This window comes from Ahaetulla prasina, chromosome 6 (genome assembly GCF_028640845.1).
Source record: "Ahaetulla prasina isolate Xishuangbanna chromosome 6, ASM2864084v1, whole genome shotgun sequence".
NCBI classification, from domain to species: domain Eukaryota; kingdom Metazoa; phylum Chordata; class Lepidosauria; order Squamata; family Colubridae; genus Ahaetulla; species Ahaetulla prasina.
Genome location: NC_080544.1, coordinates 102,972,914 through 102,994,963, shown reverse-complemented (window position 1 = coordinate 102,994,963; position 22,050 = coordinate 102,972,914).

Genomic DNA, 22,050 nt, shown 5'->3' with positions numbered 1-22,050 from the left:
TTATTGAGAGAGGCTACTTTATTTTTTTTAAAAAATATTTTATTAAACATTTTTTAAAACAAAAATTTATTGAGGGAGGCTACTTCAATCTTATTATGAATATACAGCAGTTTCCCCAGCTTCCATTTAATTTAGTTTTCAACATGGAATACATTCATGGAATTTTATGCTTCTCCCTTTTCAGTCTTTTCCCTTCCCTTCCCTTCCCTTCCCTTCCCTTCCCTTCCCTTCCCTTCCCTTCCCTTCCTCTACTCTCCTTCCTTCCTTCCTTCCTTCCTTCCTTCCTTCCTTCCTTCCCTCCTTCCCTCCCTCCCTTCTTCCTTCCCTTCGTCCCTCCTCCTTCCTTCCTTCCCTCCTTCCTTCCTTCCTTCCTTCCTTCCTCTGCTGATGAAACAAAAATAACTTGAAGCGCAGCTTTCATCCATGGCCGGTCAGAAGACGGAAATAAAAGAGCTAAGAAATAGAACTGTTTTGTGATGCGAACCTAGAGCTTTTCAATCCTCGTCTTCTTCCGCAACATAAAGTCTGAGTTAGAAACGCCACGCAGAGTAGGAGAATGTTCAAGAGACACTTTCCAGTGCTGTTCCTTCAAAGGGAAGCGATATGAAAAGAAACAGGGATTTGTCAAGTCCTTAAGCACAGAGCAGGATTAAGGAAGCAAGAGCCATACAAAATTCTTTTAATTAGGTTTCATTTCCAGAAGTGAGGGGTTGGGATTCAGAATGGGCAGCTAAATAGGTAACCCTCCCACCTCCCACCCTAATTTATGAATGAACGTATTAAAGTGGAGTGAATTGTTGAACCTTGGGGTTGTTTTTTTATTCTGGATTGCAAAATTGAAGGACTAGCTGCCCTATTTTGAGATAATCCTGACTTTGAAACATCCATTTCTCTTTCTTAGTCAAGTTTTGAGATACTCTCTTTTCTTTTTGGCCTCAGAGAATTCTCTTCGTGAACTTACAGTCTGCGGCGTTCCCCAAAACCATCCTGGCGTTTGCTTTACAGGATCTCTACGTTCATTTAATGGCTGCCAGTTTCACTGAATGATCGCTGCAAAAAAGGTTAAAAAAAAATCCACGTGACTAACCTGTTTAATGACCGTTCTGATTTACAGTCATAATGGTTAAGCTCCATTATGGTCATAATTTGAGGACTACCTGTAGGTTACGAGAATGCCCAATGGTGCTATTGTCTAAGGATTTAGAGTTTACTGTGTGATATGACCAGTGGTGACACGGTGGCTCAGGGGCTAGGATGTTGAGCTTGTTGATCGAAAGGTCGGCAGCTCAGTGGTTCGAATCCCTAGTGCTGCCGTGTAACGGGGTGAGCTCCCGTTACTTGTCCCAGCTTCTGCCAACCTAGCAGTTTCAAAAGCACCTAAAAATGCAAGTAGAAAAAATAGGGACCACCTTTGGTGGGAAGGTAACAGCATTCCGTGCACATTTGCCGTTGAGTCATGCTGGCCATATGACCACGGAGATGTCTTCTGATAGCGCTGGCTCTTCGGCTTTGAAACGGAGATGAGCACCGCCCCCTAGAGTCGGGAATGACTAGCACGTATGTGCGAGGGGAACCTTTACCTATGACCCCAGCAAAAAGGATCATAAGAGAGTCTGCACCTTCTTTTAATTTCCATGCTCAGGAAGTTCATGCAGGATACGAGGGATTAAGACTCTTTTTTGAAATTGTTTCTAAAATGTTGCTTTTCTTGTTTTGTGCCATCATGTATTTGGTTGAATGAGAGTTTGTTCAAAAGTTATGTCTTGGCAGGTAATCAGTACTAGGGTGGGTGACCCCTTAGAGATTTCAGAATTGTTAACTAGTTTGGGAAGCTAAAAATAATTCTGGGATGAAGTGATGGCAACTTGCTTCTATAACAGTGGCAAGAGTTAAGCTCAACTCAAAGGAGTTGAACAAGATAAACTTTTATAACTGGCAGATGACCTGAATGAGTTTTACTGCAGGTTTGAAAGGAAACTACAGCCACCTATCTCCACAACCCCCATCTCAGACACACCAACAACAGCCAAGCCTCCTACAACTGACCCCATTTCATTGGGTTCACAACCCCTAGTGATCACAGAAAAGGAAGTGCAGGACCTATTTCACAGACAAAAGCCAGGAAAAGCTCCAGGCCCAGACAAGATAACTCCTTCTTGCTTAAAAGTCTGTGCTGACCAATTGGCCCCCATCTTCACCCATATTTTCAATAAATCACTAGAGATGTGTTATGTTCCTTCTTGCTTCAAACGCTCTACCATCATCCCAGTGCCGAAGAAGCCCACCATCAAGGAACTGAATGACTACAGACCAGTTGCTTTAACATCTGTAGTCATGAAAACCTTTGAAAGGCTAGTGCTTTCCTACCTGAAAACCATCACGGATCCGCTGTTAGACTCCTTGCAATTTGCATACCGAGCAAATAGATCAACAGATGATGCTGTTAATATGGCTTTGCACTACATCCTACAACATCTTGAGTCTCCAAAGACCTATGCAAGGGTCCTTTTTGTAGACTTTAGTTCAGCATTCAATACCATCATTCCAGACATTCTTCTAACTAAGCTAAACCAGCTACAGGTACCGGAACAGACTTGTAAGTGGATCACAAGCTTCCTAACAAACAGGAAGCAGCAGGTGAAACTAAGCAAGATCACATCAAATACCTGTACAATTAGCACAGGGGCCCCCCAAGGCTGTGTGCTCTCCCCACTTCTCTTCTCTCTGTATACCAATTGTCATGTCCCACTCCTCCGCTGACGGCCGGGTCAGGGAAATCCGAATCAGGCTTGCCTCTGCAGCTCTGCCCAAAGTCCTAGCAAAGTCCTCAGAGAAGGCAGGAGACCAGTAAGTGACTTCAGCAAGATAAGTTCGACTTTTGCCTGACTCAGAGACTGCCAGAAAGTAGATCCTTTATATAGGCCATGGGGTGTGGCTCCATGACTCAGCACTCATTAAGGCCTGCCCCTCCCTTCCCTCTGTTGCCTCCGCCTATCCAATCTTCTGATGCGAGGATTACTCCAATCAGCTGTTGGGAATAAACCCTCCTCAGGCTCACATGCTGTGGAGGAGGGGGAGGGGTCTAGCTGCTCCGTTTGCCTGGGCATGGAGTCAGGGCTGGGGCCGGGAGATTCTCCTTCTTCTGCAGTTTGTGTGGGCATGGAGCCAGGACTTGGGCCGGGAGGCATACATTCCTCAGTGTTCGGGAGCAGGTAAGAAGGCCCCGGCTGCTCTGAGGGCGGGCAAGACACAACACCAATGACTGCATCTCCAATGATCCATCTGTTAAGCTACTGAAGTTTGCAGATGACACAACAGTGATTGGTCTCATTCGAGACAATGACGAATCCGCATATAGACGAGAGGTCGAACGACTAGCCTTGTGGTGCAACCAAAACAATCTGGAACTGAACACACTCAAAACCGTAGAAATGGTGGTGGACTTTAGGAAAAACCCTTCCATACTTCCACCTCTCACAATACTTGACAACACAGTATCAACAGTAGAAACCTTCAAATTTCTGGGTTCTATCATATCGCAAGATCTCAAATGGACAGCTAACATCAAAAACATCATTAAAAAAGGACAACAAAGAATGTTCTTTCTGCGCCAACTCAGCTCAAACTGCCCAAGGAGCTGCTGATCCAATTCTACAGAGGAATTATTGAGTCTGTCATTTGCACCTCTATAACTGTCTGGTTCGGTTCTGCAACCCAACAAGAAAAACACAGACTTCAGAGGATAATTAGAACTGCAGAAAAAATAATTGCTACCAACCTGCCTTCCATTGAGGACCTGTATACTGCACGAATCAAGAAGAGGGCCGTGAAAATATTTACAGACCCCTCGCATCCTGGACATAAACTGTTTCAACTCCTACCCTCAAAACGACGCTATAGAGCACTGCACACCAGAACAACTAGACACAAGAACAGTTTTTTCCCGAAGGCCATCACTCTGCTAAACAAATAATTCCCTCAACACTGTCAGACTATTTACTGAATCTGCACTACTATTAATCGTTTCATAGTTCCCATCACCAATCTCTTTCCACTTATGACTGTATGACTATAACTTGTTGCTGGCAATCCTTATGATTTATATTGATATATTGATCATCAATTGTGTTGTAAATGTTGTACCTTGATGAACGTATCTTTTCTTTTATGTACACTGAGAGCATATGCACCAAGACAAATTCCTTGTGTGTCCAATCACACTTGGCCAATAAAAATTCTATTCTATTCTATTCTATTCTATTCTATTCTATTCTATTCTATTCTTAAATGGCATGGGACCAGTAATAGTAACCAGCTGATTTCAACTTTGATTCCATGGGCACCAGAGGTGGGTTTCGGCAGGTTCTGACCAGTTCTGAAGAATCGGCAGCGGAAATTTTGAGTAGTTCGGAGAACCGGTAGTAAAAGTTCTGACTGGCCCCACCCCCATCTATTCTCTGCCTCCCAAGTCCCAGCTGATCGGGAGAAAATGGGGATTTTGCAGTATCCTTCCCCTGGATTGGGGAGGGAATGGAGATTTTACAATATCCTTCTCCTGAATTGGGGAGGGAATGGAGATTTTACGGTATCTTTCCCCTGCCACGCCCACCAAGTCAGCCACGCCCATCAAGCCACGCCCATCAAGCCATGCCACGCCTACTAAACCACGCAGTAAAGCAAACCACCATGACCACCACCTCCAAACCCTCCTCTGAACCTGTTGGCTGGGTGAGGTTGGTAGAATTTGGGCAGCCTCTCATCTCCCCAGCCTCTAGAATATTTTCTGCTTTTCTCCTTGACATCACAGAGCCCGTTTTTGTATATTTATTTTTTATTGCTTGAGGGTCTGTTTAACAGATTAACAGAGTTGGAAGGGACCTAATAGGTCATCTAGTCCAACCCCCTGCTCAAGCAGGAGACCCTATACCATTTCTGACAAAGGGCAGTCCAATCTTTTCTTGAAAGCCTCCAGTGATGAAGCTCTTACAACTTCTGAAGGCAACTTCTGTTCTGTTGGTTGATTGTTCTCATTGTCAGAAAGTTCCTCCTCATTTCTAGGTTGAATCTCTCCTTGGTCAGTTTCCATCCATTATTCTTTGTCTGGCATTCGGGTGCTTTAGAAAATAGTTTGACCCCTTCCTCTCTGTGGCAGCCTCTCAAATACTGGAAAACTGCTATCATGTCTTCCCTGGTCCTTCTCAAGCTAAATTCAGCCAATAATTTGGTGACCTGCCAAAAATCTCTGTTGATGCACAATCAAGTTCCAATTCGAAAAGCCCTGATGGCAAAGTGGTTAGAATGCAATATTGCAAGCTGCCTCTACTCATTGCCAGGAGTTCGATCCTGACAGGGTCAAAATTGACTCAGCCTTCCATCCCACAGACGAAACGCAGCCGCCATCCAGAAGCCCCACCATGCTGACGCCACTGGCTGCTGCATTCCCCTCCGATCCCCACACAAAGCAGGCTGACACACACCAGGAACACATGACAAGACCTCGGAGCCAAACCAGGGCCCGGGATGCTATATCACAGCCATCTGCTCAAGACATCACATCACAGAACTTCAGAGGCCACAACACCAAAGCTCAGAAACAAAAGTCCAGTCCACACCCACACAGGATGCTACGAAACAGCCGACCAATCTGCAAATACCCACTCCATTTACCAATCAGAATGCAACCACAGAGCCAACCAACCTGCTCACAGCAACACTCCCCATCTCTCCACCTGTATTTATAGAGAGACGGCAGCTCCGACCACTCTTTGCTCAAGAAGCACGAAGCCAAAGACACCAGCCAATAATGTAAACTGAATCACACACTCTCACAAATGTATTAATCTCCAACAGATACCAAAGAAACACAATTACCAGCCTAATCCAAAGGGAGACACTGCCCAAGAACCAGGACACAGAACAAGACAACGGCATCGCCCTCCTTCCGTACATCAAAGGCACCACAGATAAAATCAGCAAAATTCTCCACAAATACAACATCAAGACAGCCTTCTGCACAGACCAAAAAATAGCCAATATCTTAAGAAACCCCAAAGACAAGATCCATCTAGAAAACCAAGGAATCTATGAAATACAGTGCATATATATACGAGCCACCTCCCATAGCTCACAACAGATCCTGCTTCATAGTCACCAAACAGTTCCCATTGGCTGACTTGTTGTTATGGCTATCCCAGCTCATAATTACACTGGCATCCATGAATTCAGCAAGAGCCGAGTTCAACTCAAGGGATCTTTATTTTCATTCAATTGCATCAACAAATCCGTGAGATTGTTTGTTCAGTTGCAAAGTCGTATCCAACTCGTCAAGACCGGTAGTGGATTCCACTTACCTCCACTACTGGTTCAGAACTGTGAGCATTCGTGTACACTTGTTTCACTCATGTGTTCGTACGCTTGCTTCGCTCACATGTGCGCGCACTTACTTCACTCGTGTGCGGCATTTCTGCACATGCGCAGAGCATCTGTGATGACTTTTGGGTGGGTGGGTGGAGCCTCCTGCCACCACCACTACTGGTTTGCCTGAACCGGGGTAAACCGGTAGAAACCGACCACTGGTCAAGACTCCATGTACCATAGCACATCAGGCTGTTGTGCCTCGTCCTCCCTCCTCTCCTCAGCCGGGCCCCTCCCGTCTCCACCTGGGCCTGTTATCAGACTCCGAGTCTGATAATGAAGATGAACGGCCTGTCATGCCTCCAGTCCCCGGCCCTGGCCCCATGCCCGGAGAGGATGACAGGAGTGAACAGACAAGCCCGATAAACTTCACTCCTACAGCATGTGAGCAGGAAGCCAGTCACATGCTGGAATTACTGACAGTAGATCCAGCTGAAGAGAATTCAAAGTGGGAGGATCCTCGCTTCTGGAGATCTGAGAGGCAACGCCAGCAGAAGGAAGGGAGGGGCAGGCCTGGATAAATTCTGAGTCATGGAGCCACACCCCACAGCCTATATAAAGGACCTGTTTTTGGCATTCCAACCTTGAGTCAAGCAAAGTCTGATATTGCTGATATCAGACTCTATCGCTGAAGTCACAACTTGGACTCCTGCCTGTCCTGATAAACCTCGAAAGAATTTGGCAAGCTGCAGAGGCTTTGTTGCCACATTTGATATGGACTTCCTTGACCCGGTCATCGGAGGGGGAGAGGGACACAACACAGGCCCTCCTGTCCTCCACTGTCTCCTGCCAAATTTCATTGTATCAATGACACTATTTAACTAGCTCATCCTCTTCTGTCCTTGTCTCCTTTTGCCTTCGATCTTTCCCAGCATCAGGGTCCTCTCGTCTTATCCGGTGACCAAAATATTGGAGCTTCTCCTGTGAGGGAGGTTCGAGCAAAAGAAAGGAATTAATCGTCCAGAGGGCTCCAGTGGCTGTAGAAGCGAGCAGAACACCTTAACCACTACACCCACACAATCTTTCTAGAAATGACATAGATTACTTAGAAACCATTTCCTCAATCTTGAGATGACCTATTTGGCTTCCCAGCTTATAAAAATGTGTCCATCTAATACTAGGCATCAGTATTAGAAAATAATGTTCTTTCTCTCTCTTTCCATCCCTCCATCCCTCCGTCCTTCTGTCCCTCCCTCCCTCTCTCTCTCCCCCCTCCCTCCCCCTCTCTCTCCCCACTCCCTCCCTGTCTCTTTCCCTTTCTCTCCCTCCCTCTCTCTCTCTCCCTCCCTCTCCCTCTCTCTCGTTACCTCCCTCCGTCCCTCTCTTTCCCTCTCTCTTTCCTTCCCTCCCTCTCCCTCCTTCCCTCTCTCTTTCCCTCCCTCTCCCTCTCTCCCTCCCTCCCTCTCCCTCTCTCCCTCCCTCCCTCCCTTGCAATTACAAGTTAGAATCTGATGGAATTGGCTACAGGTTGAAATCAACTAGCAGGGGATGAAGAAGAGGAGAAAGACTTCATAATAATTTTTTTTTAAACTTGTGCTATTTTCTACTGGGCCTTTGCTAATAGCTATTTTTATTCCTGTGGATGAAAAAAAAAAAAGAAGAATTTTTTTTTTAAAATTGCTGCCGAAAATCTCCATTTCACCCTGCAACTTCATTATATAGTAATGAAGTAAATATCCAGATAAGTCTTAGGGCCTGGTGATTATTTGTATATTTTATATATGGCTTGGGGTATTATCATCTGGAGGATATCTGCACTGACTATTTTAATTTATTTTCTTTTTTAGGACTAACGTCCTTTCTGCAGGAGGGCCGAATGTCAGCCTCTGCCTATGATGCTTGCTTGCTATCGGCTGCCATTGTAACGGGAGCGGGGAGGTTTTGCTGGTATTTGGGAGGGAGGAAGTGAGCTGGTGGAGATGTCTCAAGGAAAAGGGAGGAAATGTTGTGACCCAGGCCCAAGTAGATAGAAGGAAACTCAGTCCATGAAAAAACAAACAAACTTTATTCGAATAGCTGAGAATTACTTCATTCCCAGCGTCGTTCAACTCAAATTAAAACAAATGCCTCCCAACACAAATTCCTCAGTCCTATCACAAACCTTGGTCCAATTAGGCAAACTGCCACAGGCCTTTCTTGGCAAATGTTCAGAAGTCACAAAAATAAATGCAAGATGTAGATGAAGCAGAAGACGAAGCTACCAACACTGTTTTCCAGCAAAGCCCAAATGCCGTTACCGGTCTGTTTTAAGTCTTGTGGGAGGGGTCAATCAGCTCTTGGCCCTACTCCCGAGTCGTCCTCTCTGCTTGAGCTGCTCTTGCCTTCTGGCAGCTCTTCTCATGCGTGCATTAGGAACAGGCCCCTCCTGTTCCTCTGCCTCACTACTATCAGTCTCTGGAGGCTCTGGAGTCCGCACCTCACTTCCTGATGGCCCTGGTCTCACCTCAGCCTCATTGCTGTCCGACTCCGTTGCCAGCTCTGTAGGCTGCTGGCAGACCACAACAGGAAACTTCTCACAAGTTTCAAGCAGCTGTGGAAGATAGATGGGGGCCATCTGAAGAAAAGCCCCACATGATACCTTGGGGAGATGTGGATTGGACACTCAACCTGGGTCCTTGTGTGGGGGGGAGAGATTTGGGATTGCTTTCAATATCTAATTTTCGCGCCTATTGCCTCAGATCTTGGTTTTCTTTTGCTGCATTCAGTTCATACTCAGTAAAAGTACCTTTCTCTACAAACACGGAGTTGGGGTTTTTCTTTCTTGAGTTTTGAACGGAGGCACACCTGACCCTTAAGGAGATTCAGAAGAAAACTTGTACAGCCACATAGACCAGGACCACAGTTAAAAAAATGGATGCTTGCAGGTTTAAGCAGCTGACGGAGTTGAGAAAAAATTGCCAGCTAAAGCAATGCTGCCTGCCTGGGGAATTCTGGGAGTTGAAGTCCACATATTGTAAAGTTGCCAGGGTTGCGAAACACTGAAATAAAACATGTAGCTGTGTTCTACAGAGCCCTTGGGAGTTTTAAAAGGAGTCTGCAAAGTTAAATAAATGAATAACATTTCTCAGTTTTAATTTCTAATATGGTAAACGTTGAAAGATGCAGCCTACATAAACCAATGCGCTTTGGGATTTTCAATCGACGCTAAGAATGCAAAGGGTTGAAATATGTTTAATAATTAAAAAAAAAAAAAGGGTTGGGAGACCAAAATATTTAAGAAGCTTTGTTCTAATTGAACTTGGCTTCCATGTTCTCCCCTAAAATAATGAAATAAATAAAATAATAAAATAAAATAAAACTATAATAAAACAAAATAATAAAATGGATCTTTGACAAGTTGGTGAATTTCTTCTACAGATAGTCCTCGACTTATAGCAATAGCCCTTAGACTTATCTACCACTTCACAGTGTTTTACAGCCCTCTCTAAGCGGTTTACAGAGTCAGCCTATTGCTCCCAACAATCTGGGTCCTCATTTTACCCACCTCAGAAGGATGGAAGGCTAAGTCAACCTTGAGCTGGTGAGACTCGAACTGCCAAACTGCAGGCAACCAGCAGTCAGCAGAAGTAGCCTGCAGTACTGCACTCTAACCACTGCGCCAATTGAGCCCAAAACGTCTGTTGGTAGGCAAGTTTTTAACTCATTTACACTTGTTAAATGAGTTTTGCCCTATGATACAATCTTTTCCTCCCATAGTTGTTAAGTGGATCACTACAGTTGTTAAATTAATTATTAAATTATTAAATCAATTATTAAATTATTAAATTAAATTATAAATAGAAATTAAATTATAAATAAAAATAAAATAGGTAAGACAGTTGTTAAGTGAATCTGGCTTGCCCATTGTCAGAAGGTTGGGAAAAGGGATCCCATGACCCCAGGACACTGCGATCTTCATAAATATGAGCTAATTGCCAAGTGTCCTAAATTTGATCATGTGACTGTGGGGATGCTGCAACGGTCATAAGTGTGAAAAACAGTCACGCCACTTTTTCCAGTGTCATCGTAACTTCAAACGGTCACTAAACAAATGGTCGTAAGCCGGGGGCTACCTGTGTTGAGAAATAGGGTCATAGAATTTATCTTCAGGGTAAAATACAGGATCTCTTCTACTCTACGACAATCACAGATTTGAAATGCAGAATAGCTAATGGCTTTTTTAATTTATTTATTTATTTACATTTATATCCCGCCCTTCTCCGAAGACTCAGGGCGGCTTACAGTGTGTAAGGCAATAGTCTCATTCTTTTTTTGTATATTTACAAAGTCAACTTATTGCCCCCCCCAACAATCTGGGTCCTCATTTTACCTACCTTATAAAGGATGGAAGGCTGAGTCAACCTTGGGCCGGGCTTGAACCTGCAGTAATTGCAGGCTGCTGTGTTCTAATAACAGGCTTCTTACCAGCCTGAGCTACCACGGCTTGTTTCCTTTTTACCAAAAGTTCAAGCTGCCCAGCAGTAGTGGGTTCCAAAATTTTTTACTACCAGTTCTGTGGGTGTGGCTTGGTGGGTATGGCATGGCTTAGTGGGCGTGGCTTGGCGGGCTTGGCAAGGGAAGGATACTGTAAAATCTCCATTCCCACCCCACTCTGTGGGAAGACTACTGTAAAATCTTCATTCCCACCCCACTCCAGGGGAAGGTTACTGCAAAATCCCCATTTCCTCCCGATCAGCTGGGACTTGGGAGGCAGAGAATAGATGGGGGTGGGACCAGTCAGAATTTTTACTACCAGTTCTCTGAACTACTCAAAATTTCCACTACCGGTTCTCCAGAACTGGTCAGAACCTGCTGAAACCCACCTCTGCTACCCAGTCTTGCAGCGGTGCAATGAAACTCCAGATTGGGTGCATGAAGTCAGTGCTGTTTAGCCCGGGTGTCAGCAATCTGAGGCTCCAGAGCCGCATGCGGCTCTTTGGGTCCTCTGCTGTGGCTCCCTAATGGGTGATCCCACCACTGGCTGGCCCCACCCGTCAGCCTCCCCTCCCTGTCACTCCTCACCTGGCCTGAGAAGGTAAGGGCGATGGCGGGGGATGGAGAAGCGGCCGGGGCAGACACAGAGAGATACAGAGAGTTGGGGGGAGAAAGAGAGACATAGAGAGATGGCGGGGGACAGGAGGAGGAAAAGAGAGAGATGTCGAAAGGGTTTTGTGGTTCCCGGTGTTTTTTAATAACCGGTTCTCTGCCCTAATGATTGGCTGGATAGGCGTGGCTAGAGAGCAGTCATGTGACTGGTGAAAGTGAGTGAAACGGGTCCAAATGGCTCTTTGGGTGTTTAAGATTGCAGAACCCCGGAGCCTGAACGAGACGTAAAGAAGGGAAAGGCAAAAACAGCTCCTGCAATAGTCTAAGATTTTGGATAACCCCCAATATTCAAAACTAATCAGCCATGCATATAATGAAAAGCAAAGAAGTGATGTGCAGAATTAGCCCACCACATCTCATTTTAAAACACAAGAATAAATAAAAAAATGAGATCCAGACAGCTGAAATATTTATTCTTAAAAGCGAAACAGTTTGCTTTTAGGGGCAGGCTGCAGAAAAATGGGGTACAGTGGCAAACTTTTATAGGGGGAGCTTTGTCCGGGGTGTGGAAGTGTCTATGTGCTAAGGACCATGTGTGTATATGTGTGTGTGTGTGTGTGTGTGTGTGTGTGTGTGTGTGTGTGTAGGGGGGGGGTATGTATTCTTGTGAACAGTTCTGCTGAAAGACTTAATTTAATGAACTCTATTTTGTGTTTGCAGACCTTATCTTTTGATATGTGGATTAGGTCTGGGTAACCTGCTAGGTGGCTCAGTGGCTAAGACACTGAGCTAGTCGATCAGAAAGGTCAGCAGTTTGGCAGTTCGAATCCCTAGTACAGGTCTCCTGCGTGAGCAGGGGGGTTGAACTAGATGACCTTCAAGGTCCCTTCCAACTATTACTGTTACTAACTTATTTCGGGTTTGAGGCAGTTTTTGCTCCCTTGATTAACTTGGCGGCACTGACCCTTAGACCTTTGTGGATTCTGTTAATATTTTAAGGGAAGATGGAAGAATAAAATCTATACGGATGCGAAACTTCTCACTGGGGTTTCGTTCTTAGTGCTTGATGAACGCTTTACTTTTCAAAGCTGCAAATGTTTTTCAACGTCAAAATGACCCTTTGCCAGTGGTGGGATTCAAGTCATTTAACAACCGGTTCTCTGCCCTAATGATTTCTTCCAACAACCAGTTTGCCAAACTGCTCAGAAAGTTAACAACCGGTTCTCCCGAAGTGGTGCGAACTGGCTGAATCCCACCACTGCCCTTTGCTCCCTAGACTTTGCAAGCACGTTGTGGAATCATGGGTGAATTAGTTAGCCTACCCTGCCGACAAAAATAAAAAATGGGAACGAGAGCATTCAAAATCTTTGGGCGGGTGGTATCAGCTCCTGCTTTTTAGAGGGGCCGGCGGATGGAGAGGGAGGAGGTGGGTGGGAAGCAGAGAAACAGAGAGGACTCCCCTTTACAAAGAAGTCTTCAAACTGGCGTATTTTTCATTCTCCCAACTCTCCTTCCGTATCTTCACCTCTAAGTTCTTTCGGGGCAGAAGGAAAGTGGTGACAGAAGAGGAGGCGGGGGGGGGGGGAACGTGAGAGGGCCCCCAAATGCTGACCTTAATTAATGGAAGATTCACTAGAGCCAAAAGAAAGATCTCTCTCTCCCCCTTCTTAAAGCTTTTCGGCCTTCCTGCTTCTCCCCTGGGTGTAATGAGGGAGCCCGGAGTAGCATTATTGGCAGCTCAGGCGAAGGGTCACCATTGAGAATCGGGCCCCCATGCTGCGAAGAGTGAGCCATGCTCTTGGACACCTGGTCATTAACATTGCTAATTAGTAGCCATTAATCAGGGCCCTTGGGCTTCTTTTCGCCCTCCTTCTTTCTGTTGTGCGCACCGGGGGAACAGGGGAACAACAGAAGTATTTCATTACCTCTCAGAGAGGTGGAATAAAAGCCCGGTTCCCATCAACTCAAGTTGAGATGAATGAAGGGAAAGGTTCAACAACGCTCTTAAGATGAGCTGGGTTGGAAGGGGTGGGGAGGGGTGGGGAAGGGGGTGAGGGGTGGGGGGTGGGGTGCCCGAGCTGTCCTCGGAGGAGAAAACCAGTCACCTATAATTAATGACATCTTCCGTGAACCCAATTTTAATCACCGTGTGAGCTTTCCACCAAACAACTGAATGGCTATGTGAGGAGGAAAGGCTCCGTTTTATTTGTTTGCGCACAAAATTAGACAGTAGCCAAAGTACCCCAGTTGTTTAACACATCCCCATCGAGTGCAACAGGTTTCTTGGTAATCTCTCTCTCTTTCTCTTTCTCTTTCTCTCCCTCTCTCTCTCTCCCTCTCTGTCTCTCTCTCTTCCTCCAGGGATCAGAAAAAGCTCCTGGGCCATCAGGAATTTTGCCTTTTTTTGGGGGGGGGGAGGGGTTGGACACTGCACGCTACAAAATAATTTAGGAAAGAGAAGCGCTTTTTATGGGTTTCGGTTTTATTATTTATTTATTTATTTATTTATTTATTTCGATTTTTATACCGCCCTTCTCCCGGAGGACTCAGGGCGGTGTACAGCCAAGTAAAAATTCAATATATAAACATTAAAAAGAGGTTAAAAAGAAATATTATAATGTGGCCGAAATTTTAAAACCATTTAAAATCTTAAAACATAAATACCCCAATAAAATTTCAATCCAGTCCCGCTTGAATAAATAGGTGCGTTTTCAGCTTAACAGCGCAGCCTGCTTTATCCGAATCTCCGTAAAGAATGATCACAGTCTCTAACACAACAGAGAGTTGTAGGGGTCATGGTGTGCGTTTGTTTGTGCGGGTGCATTGCTTTCACTGACATATGACACCTCTGGAGAAGAGAAGGAAACAGACAATGCCAGAACATGTACGATGAGTTGTGATGCATTTCGATTGTACAAACAATACCCTTGTTTGTACAATCAGATACACTTAAGAACTTAATCTTGGTGTCGTCGATCAAATTTAGCTTGGTCACACAAAGATCTCTATCGCCGAATGGCTTGGATGGATATATTTATGAACGTAAAGCAGCTTTGCAATGGGAAATGTTAGCATCTGTCTTTCGCTATAAGGAGTTTGTCAGGGTTGCAAGTAACACCCAATTTCCCGCAGTAAGTAAATGTGGCAGGCCTGGAGAACCAGCGAAAAAGATGGCTTCCAGGCCTGACAGAGTTAGCTATTTTTTATAAGACTACAAGGGTCCAGATTTGAAGGAGGAGTATTTTATTTATTTATTTATTTATTTATTTATTTATTTATTTATTTATTTATTTATTTATTTATTTAGTCACAACATTATATATAAGCATAAGCATGAAAATAACTATATAATATATAAGTATATATAAGCATATATATATATATATATATATATATATATATATAAGCATAAGTATGTAATAACTATATTAATTGGATATAATGAAAGGAAACAATAGGACAGGAATGGTAGGCACGTTTATGCTCTTATGCACGCCCCTTTATAGTCCTCTTAGGAATGGGGTGAGGTCAATAGTAGACAGCTTTTGGTTGAAGCTTTGAGGATTTTGAGAAGAGACCACAGAGTCAGGTAGTGTGTTCCAAGCATTAACAACTCTGTTACAGAAGTCATATTTTCTGCAATCAAGATTGAAGCGTATTGAAGATTGAAGAGTATGCACTGTACAGGTAGTCCTTGACTTACAACCACAACTGAGTCCAACGTTTCTGTTGCTAAGTTGGGGGTCAGTGGTTAAGTGAGTTTTGTCCCATTGTACCAGCCTTTCTTGCCGCAGCTATTAAGTGAACCACTGCAATTGTTAAATTAGTAACACAGGTTGTTATTAATTTAACCTGCCTTCCCCCAATGATTTTGCTGGTCATAAGATCTCAACAGGGGATCACATGATCGCCACAGGACACCGCAACCGTCATAAATATGAGTCCGTTGCCAAGCGCCCAAATTTTGATCACAGGATCAACGGGGAAGCCACATTCATTTAACAGTGGTATTAACTAACTGAACAACGGCGTGCAATTCACTTAACCACGGGGGGAAGGAAAGCTTGCAAAATGGGACATATTGTCATTAACTGTTTTGCTTAGCAGTGGAAATGTTGGACTTAACTGTGTTCTTAAATTGTGGACAACTGTATATATTACAAGCTGAAGGACTGTCTCGCCTGGTTACATCAATCCATCCCATTAAATCTAGCAGAGGAAACGTGTTGTGGGAAACTATCGGTTGTGAACAAGAGCAACAAATCTCTCTCTCTCTCTCTCTCTTTCTCTCTCTCTCTCTGTAGGTATACGTGGGGTGTCCACAAGGTGGGGGCCATCAAAGTCAAAAAGACTGCTACCCCCTCAGAAGTTTGTGTGTGTGCAACTGACATCCCAACTTTGTTGTTTTACCCCTCATTAAAGATGGCCTCCTGTGATTTTGTTGCTCCCCTTAGAACGGAGGTCACCAATCTTTCGGACCTCAGGGATCACCAAGTTCATATTTTTAAATCCCATGGACCACTAATATGACCTAATGACCAGCTGGGTGGGCATGGTCATGTGACTGGGTGAGCGTGGTCAACTCCTCTCCAGCCCGCCCAGGCTCCTTAGGGCCCCAACAGAAAGCAGTTGTTGGAGCTAAGCAGCCACCATGAGAAAGAGTTGGCAAAACAGCTCAGTTCAAATTGGATCTGACTGAGAAGGAGGCTTAACAGAAGCACCTCACTGAGGACTACGAGCATAGGCTTTCGAAGTAGAGGGAAGACCTACAAGAGTGCAAGGCCAGGTACCAGCGCCTGGAGGCTCAGAGGGCTGAGATGGTCAGCCAGTTCTAGGCCATGAGGCAGTCCCACTGGAACAAGGTACCTCCAGCTCTTCGCCACCAGCAGCACTTCCCTCCAGCCTTCACCCAAAGCCCCGCACCAGTCGAAATTTCTCTCCTCCTCTGACCCACACAAAAAGACTCCAAAGGCGGAGACTCTCTGCAGCAACACAAACGTTCATTGCACGTATCTGTCCCAGGGGCCGTAGTTTGAGGATCCCTGATTTAGTGCAATATAAAAAAATGCAAATAACTTTTCTGCGGACCACCAAAATTTTCTCGGGGACCACCAGTGGTCCACGGACCACCGGTTGGTGACCGCTGCCTTAGAAGATAATGAAACTTTTCATCTAATTGGATAGCACCTACTCTGTGCACGATCTCCTACAGTACAGTATGGGCTTATACGCTAACGCCTGGATTCCCAAGAAGGGAGTCAATTAAAGTCACAAAGAAGTCAGTTAAAGACCCAGCGCCTGAATGAAGAGAGAATGAAGAGATGCAATAAAACGAACGCCACAAACTGTGTGTGGTTCTCCCTCCTCACAAACATCATTGTTCTAGGGACTCTCCAAAGCCAAAGAGACTGTCAAAACGAGATCTACCTTTCTTTTCTCAGCCGCCATACAGATTCTGACAAAGGCCTGGGAGGATAAACATTTCTTTACCCCGAAGCTTGGACGAATATGAAAGTCGGTGCCAGGTGGGTTTCTCCAGGGAGGGCATTCCATTGTCTCCTCCTAGTACAGGTAATCCCTCACCATCCCTCAGCAGAACCTCTGAAGATGACCTTAGGGTATGGGTAGATACATACATACGGGGAGAGTCATTTCTTCAGACATTGTGGTCGTAGGCTGGGAAGTGTTTTCTGAGTCAATGCCAATGCTTTGAGGTGGCACCAGGAATGAACAACACCCTGTCATGTCATGGATTTTTTTTTTTAAAACAAGGCTCTTTGATCTACCAGGGAAAGATAATGAGAACAGGAATAGAAAGTTTGTGTAGATTAGCGTATATGTCCTCACACCCCTTCCTGGTAGATCTTGCAGGCTCCTGTGTGCTCCTTCTTCTATTGTCCCTTTGGGTTCTCTCATCAGTTGCGTAACCCCAGATTCACCTTCGAAACTTTTGGCTTGTAGATCAGAGCAAATAGAGGTACAGGAAGCCCTCAGCTTAGAACTGTTTATTTAGTAACTGTTTGAAGTTACAACGGCATTGAAAAAAAGTGACCTATGACAGGGGTCTGCAAGCTTGGCTCTTTTAAGACTTGTGGACTTCAACTCTGGGAGCTGAAGTCCACAAGTCTTAAAAGAGCCAAGTTTGCAGACCCCTGACCTATGACCATTTTACACACTTATGACTGTTGCAGGACAAACACACACACATACACACACATACACATCAATATCTGTATATTGATCCTGTGGTTACGGGATCAATATACAGATATTTGGCCATTTTTGTTTTGTTTTTTGTTTTGCATTTATATCCCACCCTTCTCCGAAGACGCAGGGCGACTTACACTATGTCAAGCAATAGTCTTCATCCATTTGTATACTATATACAAAGTCAACTTAATGCCCCCAACAATCTGGGTCCTCATTTTACCTACCTTATAAAGGATGGAAGGCTGAGTCAACCTTGGGCCTGGTGGGACTTGAACCTGCAATATTGCAAGCAGTTGCTGTTAATAATAGGCTGCATTAGCCTGTTGCGCCACCAGAGGCCCACCATTGACTTGCATTTATGCAGCAGCCCAGGTCACGCGATCCTCTTTTGTGACCTTTTGATGAGCAAAGTCAACAGGAAAGCCAGATTCACTGAACAACCATCTTACCAACTTAATGATGGCAGTGATTCACTTAGTAACGATGACAAGAAAGGTCATAAAACGGGGCAAAATTCACTTAACAACTGTCTTGGTTAGCAATAGAAATTGGGGGGGTTCAGTTGTGGTGGAAAGTCAAGGACTATTTGTATAGCATGGTAGTAATCTATTGTCAAAGGGATTGTGGCTCAGGGGCTAAGATGGTGAGCTTGTCAATCAAAAGGTCGGCAGTTCAGCAGTTCAAATCCCTAGTGCTGCGTAACGGGCTCCCATTACTTGTCTGCCAACTTAGCAGTTTGAAAGCAGGTAAAAAATGCAAGTAGAAAAATAGGGACCACCTTTGGTGGGAAGGTAACAGCGTTCCGTGCACCTTTGGCATTGAGTCATGCCAGCCATATGACCACGGAGAAGTCTTCGGACAGCGCTGGCTCTTCAGCTTAGAAATGGAGATGAGCACTGCCCCCTAGAGTCAGGAACGACTAGCACATATGTGCGAGGGGAACCTTTACCTTTACCTTTATCTATTGTCATGGCAGCGTTCTATCGAATAAGATGGACAGATCTGAAATTCAAGAACACAAAGGCTAAAAAAAACCCATCGATTTGAGCTTGATTTTTGGTGACCGCATGAATATAACCATGTGGCTTTCTCAACAACAATGTGCAAGTGGTTTGCCACTGCATTTTTTTTTTGTACACAGCCTGATACTTTTAACTGCTAGTCAGGCTGCTTAGCTTCCAAACTGGCCCCTACTGGTCGTAACCCAGATTTGAAAAGAAAATAGTGCCAGGAGGATAGGTGTCATGTGTCATAGCTTCGTATCACTTGATGGAGTCCTATCTCCATAGATGGAAGCAAAAATGAATGAATTCGGTACAGGTTCCATAAAGGTATGCAAATATGCTTTTGTATGTTCTATGTTTTGGATGCTTTGTGTGTTATAGGGCAGCGGTCACTAACAGGTGGTCCGTGGACCACCACTGGTGGTCCCCGAGAAAATTTTGGTGGTCTGCAGAAAAATTATTTGCATTTTTTTATATTGCACTAAATCAGGGGTCCTCAAACTATGGTCCCTGGGACGGATACATGCAATGAACGTTTGTGTTGCTGCAGAGAGTCTCCCCCTTCTGGGTCTTTTTGTGTGGGTCAGAGGGAGGCAGAAATTCTGACTTGGAGTCGGCTTCAGCCTCCTGGTGTGGGGCTTTGGGTGAAGGCTGGAGGGAAGTGCTGCTGGTGGCGAAGAGCCGGAGGTACCTTGTTCCAGAGTGTTGTGACCCAGGTTCCTGGACCCGGACTCCTGGACTCGGATGATTCAGAAAGTGAGGGAGAAGACCTGGCCAGCCCTGCTTCTCTTGAGCCCTTTCCCTCCCTGGCACCCACTCAAAGGGAGGAGGAGGGGCCGGCACAGCCTGATTCCATGGAGCCTCCTTCTGATTTGGCAACACCCCAAGAACAGTTTTGGAGCGATGCAAGGTTACGTAGACGTGATCGCCGTGCGCAGCAGCGGAAGAGTTGGGACAAAGCCAAGTCATAATTGTCATGCAGTGACATCTGCAGAGACTATAAATAGGAGGCGGGACTTCCTGGTTTTTTGTCTTGGACAAAGTAATGAGTTGGCGCGAGCTAATGAATTGGCGCGAGCTAACTGTTTCAATGGAGGGAAGAATATATTCGTGAGTAATTCTGGCCTTATCTATAATTTCCTCGTTATCTCCAGAAACTTGGCAGGCCCGTGGGTAGACGTGGCCAGGACATGTATCTATGTAAATAAAAGGAAAAAAGGAAGGCCTCTGACGGACTCTTTGCTGGGAGTATTGGGGGAAGGGAAACAGAACACAGTGGGACTGCCTCATGGCCTAGAACTGGCTGACCATCTCAGCCCTCTGAGCCTCCAGGCACTGGTACTTGGCCTTGTACTCCCGCAGGTCTTTCCTCTACTTGGAAAGCCTATGCTCGTAGTCCTCAGTGAGGTGCTTCTGTTAAGCCTCCTTCTCAGTCAGATCCAATTTGAACTGAGATGTTTTGCCAACTCTTTCTCATGGTGGCTGCTTAGCTCCAACAACTGCTTCCTGTTGGGGCCCTAAGGAGCCTGGGCGGGCTGGAGAGGAGTTGACCATGTCCACCCAGTCACATGCCCATGCCCATCCAGCTGGTCATTAGGTCATATTAGTGGTCAGTGGGGTTTAAAATTATGAATTTAGTGGTCCCTGAAGTCCGAAAGATTGGTGACTCCTGTTATAGGGGACCGGAGGCTAAAACATATGAAGAATGGTTGCAGGACTTGGGTAAGTCTGGTTTAATGAAGAGAAGGACTAGGGGTGACATGATAACAGTCTTCCAATATTTGAGAGGCTGCCACAGAGAAGAGGGAGTCAAGCTAATCTCCAAAGCACCTGACAGCAGGACAAGAAACAATGGATGGAAACTAATCAAGGAGGGATCCAAGCCACAATTAAGGAGAAATTTCCTGACAGTGAGAACAATTAACTAGTGGAACAGCTTTCCTTCAGAAAGAGGTTTTTAAGAAGAAACTAGACAACAAGTTGTCTGAAACAGTGTAAGGTCTCCTGCTTGAGCACAGGGTTGGCCTAAATTAGAAGACCTCCATGGTCCCTTCTAACTCTGTTATTCCTTTAAACCATCTTAGTTCCGATTCAGATTGCTGATCTAATAGAATGAGCTGATTGGTTTATGAAGAGTCTATTAGAGGCATCAAACTGAACCAATTCAAACCATTGATTTAATAAAATTATATGTATACATGGGTTAAAGTCAATCAAATGGCTAAACCGTTTGCTATTTCATTCAATACACTGAATTAATTTGTCAATTTCATTTCAAGGGATGATTAGAAATCCTGCAGAATTTAAAATAATTATTGGTGCGATACTTCTATCACGCCAATAAAATAGCTGTAAATGCAGTCCGGTTGCTAAGCACCTGAAGTACAGTTGCATGAATAATGTGGGAAAGGCCTGGCCATCAGAACTTTGAATCTTGATCACCAGTAAACCCCCCCCCCCCAAGTATAGGCCTGTTGTTGTATGAATGGTTGCTAAGCCACTTGTCATAAGTTGAGGACTACTTGCACATATCGAATTTATCGTAAACTTCATGGAGTCCTTCAGGATTTGATGATTTATAAATGAAAATAATAACAACCACAGTAGCAACAAGGGAGTTAAGATGATATTTTGGCTTTTGGGCTTTCTAAAAGGCCTTGAAGGGATGATTAGAAATCTTGCAAAGGCCTTGAAGATATGGCTGCTCCAACTAGCCTGTAACTCTAATGCAGGGGTCACCAGTCTTTCAGACCTCAGGGGCCGCTGCATTCATAATTTTAAATCCTGTGGACCACTAATAGGATCTGTCTAATGACCAGCTGGGTGGGTGTGGTAAGGTGGTCACATGACTGGGTGGGTGTGGCCAACTCAATGTCACTCACGTTGAGGGGTGCCTTGTCAGGCTCTACTCGCTACTCCTTGCCTGCCTGCCCCAACAGAAAGCAGTTGCTGCAGCTAAGCAGCCACCACGAGAAAGAGTTGGCAAAACAGCTGGCTCAGTTCAAATTGGATCTAACCGAGAAGGAGGCTCAGCAGAAGCACCTCACTGAGGACTAGGAGCATAGGCTTTCCAAACAGAGGGAAGACCTGAGGGAATGCAAGGCCAGGTACCAGCGCCTGGAGGCTCAGCGGGCTGAGATGGTCAGTCAGTTCCAGGCCATGATGCAGTCCCACTGGAATGAGGCCCTCCGGCTCTTCGCCACCAGCAGCTCTTCCCCCCAGCCTTCGCCCAAAGCCCCACACCAGGAGGCTGAAGCAGACCCCAAGTTGGAATTTCTGCTCCCCTCCGACCCACACAAGAAGACCCTGAAGTGGGGGAGACGTTCTGCAGCAACACAAACATTCATTGCATGTGTCTGTCCCAGGGGCCGTAGTGTCAGGACCCCTGATTTAGTGC